The sequence below is a fragment of the Egretta garzetta genome, unplaced genomic scaffold, assembly GCF_000687185.1.
Source record: "Egretta garzetta isolate BGI_Z169 unplaced genomic scaffold, ASM68718v1 scaffold175, whole genome shotgun sequence".
NCBI lineage: Eukaryota > Metazoa > Chordata > Aves > Pelecaniformes > Ardeidae > Egretta > Egretta garzetta.
The window spans coordinates 1,886,389-1,899,041 of NW_009259860.1; the positions used below are offsets into that span (position 1 = coordinate 1,886,389).

Consider the following 12,653-nt stretch of genomic DNA (forward strand, 5'->3'; position numbering starts at 1 on the left):
AGGAGGATACCTAAAATGGTTTAATGGGAAAAAAAAAAAAAAGAAGAAAAAAGAAAGGGGAAAAAAGAGAAAGATTACTATCTTTGCAGAAGAAATTAGTGTTGGAGATTTCTTCTCATGGTCTAGGCTATTGACATCTAAGCAAGCACTGTCTTCATTCCACACTCCAGATATTCAGTGGGTTATATTCTATAAATTTTATTTTATTTTGATGAGTCCTGGGGCGGTAGCTTAGTACTTCCCTCCTAAGACACACTTGATCTCTATTTAGTTCATGTCTGTGTGTATTTGTGCTGACATATGGAAAGTGTGAATGCTCAACAGATTCACAGACTGCCAGAGAAGTTTTTAAGAAATTCACATACGTGGAAAGGAAAGGAGGAATGCAGGTACCATGCAGTCCTGTGTCACTGCATAGTAATACATACAGCCTGCCTAGAAATCCCCTAACACCACTGATCTGGTAGCTGGTTGCAGATTTATTATATACTAGGTTCTCTAGGGACACAGCTTATTTTCTCTCCTCTTAATTCCCAGAAAGACATCTTCAGTCACAGTATAACCAGACTCACATTTCTTGGTAGGATCGCTAAACCTCACAAAATTTCTATAGTTCAGGCATGCTTCATGCTTTTTGTAGATTCAGCATCTGAGGTTTCACTGATGCACAGATAGGGAAGATTTGTCTAGCTATTTTCCTGGATGTCCGCCTGTTGAATAATAGAAATTAGGAGCCTAAGATTCTGGCATATGGGCATCCTGCATTTTCTTTTTAACCAGTACGTCTTAGAAGAGTGTGATCAGATTTTCCTGATAAATTCTTCCTTGTGAGGTGGCTGAATTCAAAATCAGAATACATGACAGTAATCTGAGATTACCACAGCGTGTAGAGTAGAAATGTCCCCATTCTACAAATCCAGAAAGTTGAAAGGTGAATGTGATGATCAGGGATACACCACTTGCTCCCATACCTGAGTGCTTAACATTCAGCTATATGTTATTAGAAAGTGTTTGTTTTACTACTGCACCAAGCAAAGAATGCTCTGATTTATTTTTTTTTTTTAGTACACTTTATGTACTTTCGTCTGGAATATTTACATTTTATGGCAGAGAGAGATGAGTCAGATGTATGTTTCATATACATACTCAAAGCACAGGCTTATAAATTACTTCCTGGAGACTATGATGCATCTGCTTTAATTCTTGACTTTAGCTCTTTTCCAGGATTTTGAGGGCAGCGTTCAGGAGACCGATCAATTCGTTGCACTGTAGCGCCTGGATTTCAAAATGACTGAATCAGGTTGCTGTTCAGAAGCGATTTTCTTTAAACCGTTAGCACGGTACTTTCAGAAGTTGTTCCTTGAATGCAAATAGTATTTCCTGCTGCTTTAATTAAAGGGTTTCCTTCTGATTTTTATTAATGAATTTCAACTCAGCTCCTTGACAGATGATGTAGTGCTTTGCTGAATGTAATTATCAAAGAATAGGTGTTTCCAACAGGAAGTACCGTGCTTACTCAGTTCTGATAACCTAGAATCATAATTAACTGAATAGATCAAAAATAGCTTAGAACTGCAGTCTTCTCATGCTGTACTTGACTAATCTGTGGAGAGTTAATTCATGTTAATAACTGCCATTTAAAATGTCCGAGCTCTTGGAAAGGGCATATAGCCACCACAGTATCCTTGCACTTAGCAACTGCTGGCCTGTTTTCTCTTTTCCTGCTTCCATTGTCTTTCTCATGTTTTTCCTCGCTTACCTAAAATGAGCTGCACACATCGTTAAAGGAAAGGTTTCCTGCAAGTTAAATTTCTCCTGTCTGGAGTTGCCAGAAGTAGGATTGTCAATATATGAACAGATTCATCAGAGGAGTTCTTTTGTGGCAAGATAAATGTTTCTGTTGGCAAAAGTTCAGCTTATCAGGTTTTGACCCTGCACCCCTGTGCTACAGTGGTAATCCTACCATCAGTGTTTTTAAGGCTGAAGCCAAAAGCTGTGTAGAGTGTAGCAGCATTCTCTAGTACTGCTGTACATAATGAAGAACGGGGTATTGCTGGTGCGAATCTCTCAATATTTTAAGGGATTTGGATAACTAGACTGCTTTAATTTGTTTTCAGCTGAAGCCTGGCTTTCATATTGTCAGCTTGGGTGGGGATTTATTTTCTAAAAAAAAAAAATAAATGGTTTAAATTGGATAAGACATTTCCGAGGCCTCAAGCAGGCAAACAGATAACAGTTAGATGTTTTTCCTTCTTTTTTTTTTTTGGTTAATGGTTAACATACTTTGTATAGTCCATATGGTGAAAAATAAAACCTTATTAAAATCTTAATAGTTGATTTTTTTTTAAGGAAAATTTATTTTAACACAGGCAATTGCCATTTTGTGGCTTTTAAATAATGTAGTAGTAAGATGACTACAAAAAATTAAGACTGTCTTGAGTGCTTGAATTGGTTTCTTCTCCTGATATTTTTGTTATATTAAAAGTAACATGCTATACTGTGAAGATAGTCATGACGTTTTATTAGCTTTAGCACAAAAATCACTTACTCAAACTTTATTGGGAATAATGAAATAACCCCACTTTATTTGCCACCCACTTCCCCTAGCAGAAGTATCTTAGCCTATGAGGAAAGAAATAAAGCAAGTCTGCAGTAAAAAGATGCTGATTTCATTGACTTTGCATTTTGCCTTGTATGCTTGTCATTGATGTCAGGATAACAACTACCATACTGCTAGCAGAAATACTCTTATTATACCTAGTCCAACGGATCAAAAGACCCAATGCAGTATCAATGGGAAATACAGTCTACCCTCGCACATTACTATTTTGCTCTAAAAAAGTGTGCCAAGGTGACATATGTCATAGTAGACTAAAGCTCTTATTTATTACATTCATTCTATTTAGTCTAGTTTCAGTGTCTCAGACTTCACAGTGGCTTAAAGAAACACAGTATAAAATTATTAAATTTGTCTGAAATCATTGTTGCCTCATTTCAAAGAGAGTCAGAATATTAGAAATACTAGTTCTCTCTCTTGCCCTCAAATTGATCACTGGTAAAGCTCAATCAGACAGCAACAGAATGTTTTTCAGATGTTTGTGGTATACTGTGCATCATTGGACTAGCTGAACTTCACGCTGTTCAGTCTACGCTAGGAAATGAAAAATTCTGTGAACATTTTTGCCATCTTCCGTTTTTTTCACTCAGAGAAAGCTGAACCTTAGTCCTCTAGTGATCTTTGATGTCTTTTCATCTGCATCGTGCCAATCGGCACAGCTCAGGGCTGGGCTATTTATTCAAGCAGGCTTTAGTACAGGTCTGAGGTATGATGAGGCCATGTGTAGCCCCATCTCCAGTCCAAGCCTTGGCCAGGCCTTTTCTCAAGTAACTTTGAGATTGACTTCCTTTCGGTTTTAATGAAAGTGACATTAACTAGTAGGTTTTGGCACATAGGGAAAATCCATTACTCTTTTTTTCAGTTTAAAAGCTGCCATCCAGTGAATACTCATGCTCAGAGACTTGCCATGTGGGTTACACTTTCACCTTGTGAAGGAAGTTTTCTGCTGCCACTATTTATATAATGCATGTACTAGCTTGCTGTAAATGAGACAAACAATGAAAACAACAAGCTCCACTAGAAAATGGAGAATGCTCTGTAATAAGATGCTCAGATGCATGGCATGACTGTGACTTCTTCATTCAGAATAGTTGAGTTTTCTGAATTTCTGCATGGTAGTTCATGAAATTGTCAGGTAAAAGAAACATGAAGTGAGAACAAAAGAAAGGAAGGACAGGTGTAAATAAATAAAGAAGAGAAAAAGAAGAATGCTGTGGAAATTTTCAAAATTGTATCTCTCCCTTACCCTATATTTGCTGAAAGGACTTGGTCCGGGAAGATTTTAAATGTGAGCTGCATGGGAATGAGGCAGGAAGGAAGAGCAGTGCTATGTTGAATTAAAAATCAGCAGGGTGCCTATATTTGTCTCAGTCCAAAGCTGTTAAGTGAAAGAAATCCAGGTTTGCAAAGTCAAAGATCATCTTAAACAAAACAAAAGAAAACAAAACAAAACCAAAGCACATCACAGATCTTAGAGTCTCTCTAAAAGCTGGTAGAACTGCCATGTCATTCTTCACTTAATGATCTTTTACTTTTCCTAAAAAAAAAAGAGAAATGTAATCCTATTGTTATAATTTTCTGCTAAAATAATTGGGTCATTTTTATATTGTTCCATAGGATATAAAAAATAATCACAATTTTAGCATACCAAACTTATTGGTTCCTTCTACTCAGTTTGTTTAACTCTTTAAAATGCTTTAAAATTACTTGAGAACATCATAGATTTCTTTTTTTTTAGTAACATAGAGATTTTTAGCAAATTAATTATCTACAATTCATTGATAACAGAGGCTAGTTCTTAATGACTTTTAAAGTAAAACTATTTGAGATCTAGTCTGGCTTTTCCTGGTTTTTTTTTACAGACAAAATAATTTTAACCCATCTGTTATTACTTCCTTTTGACTCTGAAGGCTGAGGCTTATTTTTCATTACTCAGTTGCTTCCAGGAACCTTACGTAATTAACATTCATTACTGGTAAACACTTTAAGTCCTCCCTTCTGCCTATGCTATCCCTTTTTGCTTCCCTTCTGCAGCAATTCCCAAAGTGGCCAATGCAGCACAGAGAAGATGCACACTGTTATCTTGTGGGTATTCTGACCCAGTATCTGGTTTTAAAGCCTGCCACATTGGTAGGAATGATGGGATGTAGGGTTTGCTCTGGCTTACTCCGAGTTCACCCTTAGTGCAAGTCAAGCTGAGGTAAATCAAATGAGAATATCCAAGTATGAGAGCATCCAAGACATAAAATATTGTTTCAAAGGTTTATGAGATGCAAGTGACAGGAAGAAAATAATGCTTAGTTGCCCCAAGATCAAATAAAAAGACTTCCTTTTCCATCCTTGTATTCAGATGATACTTACATAACCATATGGTCAAGGGTTTAGTCCTCATGCAAATTTGACATCCTCAGGTGTTGAGTAAGGTTTTCCCTGGGGATAAACCACAGGCTCTAACTTACATATGTTCTCACTCACACCTCCTTGGATTTCACTGGGGGTCCATTCAGCATAAAATGTTTTTTTCTCTTTTTCCCTTCCACCCCCAGGACATCTTAATGCAATCAGGAAGAGGTTAGACCTTTCTCCCTCTCCCCAACTTTATTGGCTCACAGCCCTGGGTTTGAATATGCCGATGTCCCTTGGACATGGTCGGTTGAGATTATCCCTGACCAGGCATTAAGCAGTCAGCTAAAGACTGCTCCAGTGCCTGGTAAGCCCCAAACAAACCATGACTCATTCTGAAGCATAGTGCCCTTTTCTGCTGGGTTGGGCTATATTGGCATCTCAGAGTGAAGCCCTTTCTCATTGCGAACATTTTTATTCTCTGAAAAACTTTTAATTTATTTCAATTTAGTCACACTTCGTACTTTCACAGAACTGGCATTAATACCATTAGTTACTCACTGGCAACTCTGAAGTACATATAAGGCCACTTTTATAGCTATGATCTCCCTTGACTGGCTATTAAATGCCCAGAGAGGTTTAGACTAGAGGTATTTCAAAAGTACAAGATACTGTTATTTGGTGCCTGTCATTACTGAATTTACATTTTACAGAGAAGGCTTCATACTATTTAGTACACCCAATACCATAGGATATAATGTTAAGAGATGTCTTGGACAATGACATCTTAGCCTCTCTTCTTGAGAGAATCTGGTAAGGAAAAAAATAGACTTGCTATATGCAAGGTGGAGCAAAGGCAATAAAACCAATGATTTTTTAATTAGCACTTGGAATTCTTCTTTATAGACATGGTAGAGGCTGCTTTTTGGAAAGCTAGTCAGTGAAATCCTTGATCTTGCCCCCTTAAGTATGGTGATAGGAAGTTCACCACATGGCATAGCTTCAGATAGGAGCTAAAGAGCATCTGGCACTCACTGCCTGACTCCCAGATGAGCAGGATAGGTTCTGTGGGACCTGAGAGTGCAAATCACAAATGGATTTGTGGGACAGCACTGGTGGACTTCTGCAACACGCATCCACAATTCTCCAGGACGTTTAGGTGACAGTACCTACTTACTTGTCTCTTTTAAAACCTATGCTGCTGCACATGAATTGCTGTGATGTGCTAACCACTTTATCATTTTATTATACTTTATTACATCATAAATTTTTATATCTTCTTAACGATCCTACAAGAAGCTTAATTGTTTATAGGAACATCTTAATTAACTGGAGTTCACTAGGTTAAGCAGAACACAAATTGAAAGAGCTCTAAATGAAACAAACCCTACCACTCCATTCCATATAGTTTCATGAGGTTAAAATGGGATTTGACTGCAAGAATAAAAAATTCATACTGCTTTCAGATGTTACAAAGTAACGGTAATACCATGGGTAACTTTACCTCAGCTTTATGTTTGCAAATGTGAAATTCAATGGAAAAAACATATTATTTTTTTTTTTTTTTTTTTTTTTTTTTTTTTTTTTACCTACTAGGGACAATTTCGATTTGAGCTGTAGCATTACGGGGAAACTTGCCCCAGATTAATTTAGCAGACAATAGTGTTCCCTTATTATCCCATTTCCATCTGGATTTTAGAAATAGAAAAGATAATACAAGAAATGTATAACATGAGTCTCAAAGACTTCTCTAATTATATTCTAATTGATTACAGTCAGTTTTTCTGAAGTGTATTTAATGGGAGCTTTGTGAAATGGTCACAGTACATGAACTGAGGTGGGAAAGATTGACGTTTATGAATGGTAGAACTAGCTGTTTGAACCAGTCTTCCCAGGGTCTGAACATCTTCAGCTGTCAGCAACTTCAGGACAGCAGGTTTTCCTGGGAAAACTGAGGTGGCTTAGCACATGTGGGAGAGCCTTTCATAGGCTTGAACCAGATTTACATCCTAGACTGAAACACCACCATGGTCTTGTCTTGCCTTTGTGAAATGCCTCTGCAACACAGTACTCCGTCCAAACAGAATGATGTTAACAGGTGGGCAGTGCCTGTTGCATTTTCACTACAGTTTTCAAGGCTGCATGAAAGATGGAATAAGTTGTCTGGAGAAGTGGTGGAATTTCCCCCACTGTAAATATCAAAGACTCAGCTTGACAGGGCCAGAGATAACCTAATCTAAGGCCCTGCTTTCAGTAGAAGGCTGCACCACACAATCTGCAGAAATTCCTTCCAACCTAGACTTTCTGTGAAACTGTGAATCACAGATAATGGAATTTGAGGTGCATCTGGATTAAGATGGAAATCCTCCAAATCCAGACCACAGTCCAGTATTCCCAAATGTGCTTCCATCTCACTTTATATAGTATGTCAACCAGATGGTATTAGGACCATTAAGATACATATTAACTCCTATCTCACCATTATTAAGGGAGAAGATATTTTTAAGAAGGTAATAATGGCTGATAGGAAGGAGGGATTTGGCTTTGGAGACAAGAGATAGCAAAGATCGGAGATGAATGACTAGTCAAGGTAATAGAAAGAGATATATTAATTTAGTGGCTTCCATTGTAAATTGTAGGTTTCAACAATGACACTGTCAATCCATGTGTCAAGGAGCAGCAAAAGTGGAGCTGGCCAACAAAGAAGCCTGAGCCAGGAGTCAAGGGCAACTCCAGCACTGGCCATGCCTGCACCATGGGCACAGCTCCTTGAGATCTGATCACAGTAGACAGAACCAGGTGCTGGTAACTGGGTCCATTGGCAACCTCATGCATAGCAAGGGAATAGTCACATCAAGGGTCCATCCAGGGGCTCAAATTAGCAACAGAAGAAGGTCAGGCCAGAGACAGGGCTGAAGACCAGGCTGTAACATGGGTCCGAGGGTCATCTAAAAGACAGGACTACAGACAGGCACACCTATGATGTACCTTAGGTAGGAATGAAGGTCCAGGCCTGCACTTTAGTGGAGGTCCTGGATGCATGAACTGAGAATGCAGGGTGGAGATCTCTGGAGAGGCTGATCAGCACGATGAAGGCCAGTTGGTACACTCAGGCTTGTGACACCACGAACTGGTCAATAGTTGCTGTCTATAGGAGAGGTGACAGATGACACCAACACACACAAAACCAGCTCTGTGTTGGGATCCTCACATGGTTAATCTACATGTGTTTCTCCATCAGGGTAATCATCAGTGCTGAAGTCGTCCTTTTCATAGGTGCAAATGCACACACTGATGGTGAGGACTTCAAGGTCCGAATCCCACAGAAGAGGAGAGGCTGTCATCTTCCCTACCATGGTCCCCATAGTCAGTTGTCTTCACTCATGCAGTATGCCCATGCAGGAAGTGTCCACTAGCCCAGATGTTTTCCTGAGAACTTGGAATGACGGTCCTTTATGGCTCATTCCTTTGAACATGTTAGCTATCAACAAGAAGGAGAGAGAAAAAGCCTATCACTTCATTTATTTAAGGGGTCAATTCTGAATTAAAAACATGCTCACGAGGTACTACTACACAAAGCTAGGTCTAACCTTCATTTTTAGGAGAAAGCGCTTTGGGGGTTTTTTGTTCTTTTTTTTTTTCTCTGTAATCATATTTTCCACTATTGAAGAAAAAGTTTTTTGTATAGAAAGAAAACATAAAAGAAAACACCTGTTTGGCTTGCAGGAATTGGCCAGGGACCCTGTTTTCCTGACAGTCCAAAAGCAACCAGCACAGGGCCCCTTTAAAAAAAAGTTGGGATTTTTTTTTATTTCCCTATTTCATGTGCGCATTGGCAGAAACTCTGACAAGCAGTTCTTCATATTTTATTATGTTCTTGTCTGGCAGAATCTCTGTCAGGCAAAAACCTTGTCAGCGGAAAACCTGTCGTAGGATCAGAGGAGACAAAAACAGGTGTCACAGAGGCAGTCAAAACTGAAGGAAAAAAAAGATTAGGCTAAAGAGAGAAAGGCAGACAATTACATTAATGCCATTGCTTTTATCTTATAGATGTGTGTTATTATCTCGGGGTGCTGAGTGCGCAATTGCCTCAAAGAAAAGTAGACAGGAGACAAGGGGAAACTTGATAGTTATTAACTGAAGAGGCAGTGTGTCAAAGCTGGATGGGGTTCAAAGTTTTGCAAAGGGATAAAAAAAAAATTGCAGACAGCAAGCAATGTCTGTGAACAAACTGTGGTTCTGCTTTCGGCTACATAAACCTAGTAGCAATCTAAATGTTTCAACTTGGAATCAGATCATAGACAGAAAAATTAATGAAAGTTTTCATTCAGACTTTTTTTAATAACATTTATTTTGTGTACATGCAACCGAAGTGCTGGGGGTTTTTTTTGATCTGTTATAAAAATGTTGTTAGAGCATGAGGCATGGTGAGGCATGAAGACATTTATCAGTTTAGTTGCTGTGTTGTTTGGGTTTGAAACACCTATTATCAACACACGTTTAATTTTAAAATGCTATTAAGAATCCTTTTACTAAGTGTGAACATCTGTACATGCAAGCTGTAAATTAGAAGATCACATATGTGTCCCTCTGTCAGAGACTAAATGCGTTTGGCAAATGGTTTCCATTATTAGCTTTTGAGTACAGTAAAAGGCAGAAGGAAGAGTCAGTTTTGCCTGTGAATCAGAATACGCTTTACTTACTCTTCTTCCATGATCTTTTGAAATCCACAGTGTCTTAGTGAACACCTCTCTTTTATCTGGATTAAATTGTGACAGGGATGAAGACAGAAGTGAAATGGAGATCGCCATGTTGTAGCTGGAATTTATACCCAAGCTGATTCAGGACATTCACCCACCCATATAAATGTTAATGTCCCATGCTCTCTGTGCTTGTGCCGGGGTGAACAGGATAATTTCCTACACCATGAAAATATTTGAGCCATTCAGTAGACACTGGCAGGTTTTCTTGTCCTTAGTCACCTTCTAAGTATGGTATTTTTGAGGAGCAATTTTTTCCACCTACAAAAGGCACCACATTACACCATGTTACAGATGGTATTAAAACTGCATCCTGAGGGAGGCTAGCTTAGACCACCTCTTATGACTGCAGTAGTTGCCTGTCCCTCCAGCATTTTAGTCATTCATAAGCTACCTTCCGTTCTTGAAAGGGTTTGGTACTTCTTTTTCTGTGGTTGATGGAAAAGAAGAAAATCTTTAACTCTGAGAATGTGAAACTGTTCATGTTCAACACTAAAATCAACAGCAAACTACCGTGCTTCACATTGCCATTAATAATACTGTATCTGTTTTACCATACTCGACATGCTGTTGTTGCAACAATGTCATGGAATCTTTTTATGTTGGCATTGTATATTTAATCTGTCTGCCAATTTCAGTTTCTCTTGCTGCAGAAAGTGGCCCAGTTATTTAGATGAAAAAAATGTCTGGAAAGCTCTCTGTTATTGTCTGGACACAGACTGCATAACATTTCTTTTTCATTTTCCTGTTGAACCTTGAACAAATCTAGTAATCTGGAAAGATGATGATGTTTATAAAATTCTGTATTGTCATGTGTATGTGTGTATGCACTCCAACTGTATCCCTCTTTGGTAAGCTAGAGAACTGGCTAGAGAGCATGCAAGAAAATCTGGAGTGGGACTATTGCAGAGCCCAAATTTAAAACTGAAATGGAATGAGATCCATAATGACCTGTACACTGTAACCTACTGACTCTTCTCTGTGGTGTTCTGAGATACACAGCCAAGCTGAGAGAAAGGGTTTCACTAGACCTTTTCATCCCTCTCTAAGATATCTAAATATTTATCTAGGATCAGGAAATTAGCAAGAGGTATGTATATTTACAACTCCAATTGCATTAAAACTAGGATATTTTTAATTCTTTTATATTCAGTAAAGGCAAAATGTCATGCTTTTATTGTAGCTGTTCAAAAAACAATATGAGACCTCTAAAGTACAAAATTAATCACTGCATACTTGTATTTCTTTTGCTTAGCAAAAATGGAATCCACTCAGAACCAGGCTTGTAATTTGGTTGACATTGTCCACTACATGCTGGGAAGGAAGGGGTCTAATGTCAATGAGTAAATTTGCATAGCTGAGCCTATGAACTGGCCACAGTATAGATGAAATGAAAAGTTTTGTCTTTATTTTTTGTCTTTTGATAAACTGAACAAGTATTTGAGCCTTATTTTAATATATCTTTTGTACTTAATTTCTTTTGAATTACACGTGTAGATTTCCTCTCCCTATTTTACTATATTTTAAAAATCCCACACAAATGGACCATAAAAGTTCGTTCACTGATGTGTTACAAGTAGGTCCAAAGTTTTTTCACTGGAATTTTGCATAATAAGAATACTGCAGGCTGTAATGTGAAGATTGACATTGTATCAATTTCAAAGTTATCGTTAAATTCAGATTATACTAAGCATAGTCTCTGTAAAATTTGGAGGATTTTGCTTACTATTCAAGAAGGTAGAGTGGATAAGCCAACATGGGGAGGTCCAGGCTTCACATTAGGAAGCATTTCTTTACTGAGAGGTTGGTCAGACATGGGAACAGGATTCCTAGAGAGGAGGTTGATGCCCCAAGTCTGTCAGTGTTTAAGAGGCATTTGTAATTCTACTTCTTTATTGTCCTTTTTTGCCCCCTTTTTTAATAGTTAAAATTTCTGAAACAAATACTTGAAATTTAGAATTCACCATTGAAATATAATGAATATGAAACTATTGGGGCAGTGCTAAGAATTGAATTGGGCTGTTAAAAGGTAGCCTTCTTTGTTTAAGCTGAACCCATCATAGTCATATTTTTGTAAAAGATTCCGCAGTTTTCAACCAAAAAGTTGCAAATGTGTTAAGACTTTTCTGGGTTAACTTTTGAGCCCACTGAAAGTGTAAGAAGTGTGAGTAATATCTCGTGCTGCACCAGGAAGGGACTTTTAATGTGTGGTTTATGATGGTCAGTCACTGATATCTTCTTAATAAGGACACATCTGTTTATGTCATTTTTCAGGTATGATAAAGTTCATTCTTTTATATAGCATGTTTCATCTTGAAGTCTCCTAAACACTTATGAAATCATACACTGCTGCAGATACTGTTGAATTTATTCACCTGTGAAACATGGCATTGTTCATTAGCATATAGAAATTGAACCAACAGTTTAGAACAGAAAATGGTGAGGAATGCATTATCCACATGACATTAGATGGGCAATTCAGGATCAAAGAATACAACTATCTACTCTGAGATTTGGCAAGAAAGCTAAAGTTAATACTCTTGTCCTTACAGAAAAACCAACAATGAGACTTAAGTCCTTCTCTTACCTCTTATTTGAAAAAGTATGTGTCTAACAACATAAATGTTCTCTTGAATCCACCAGCATTAGTTTACTAATGATACCAGAGGAGGACACAGAAGTACTACAGAAAGCATCTTCTCTCTGTCAACTATTTCCTTAGCAATCTCTTTTAAAGAAACAAGATAATTTTTATAAATTACAAATTATAATGAAAAGTTTATTTCTCCTGCCAAGTGCAAGGCCTTTAAACAGTCAATGATCTGAAAGAATTTTTCAGAAGCGTACCATACTATTATTTCTCATACGGGTGCAAGTGCATTTCCTTTCTCTTCATGTACAACTTTTTCCTTTTTTTTTTTTTTTTTTTTTTT

At 37.8% G+C, this 12,653-nt stretch overlaps 1 protein-coding gene across 1 annotated transcript in view; it reads left to right on the forward strand.

Annotated features, from left to right (window-relative positions):
- The window catches only part of BNC2 (basonuclin 2), a 237,643-nt gene that overhangs the window by 119,979 nt on the left and 105,011 nt on the right, over positions 1 to 12,653 (forward strand). The gene's annotated exons all lie outside the window — the stretch shown is intronic.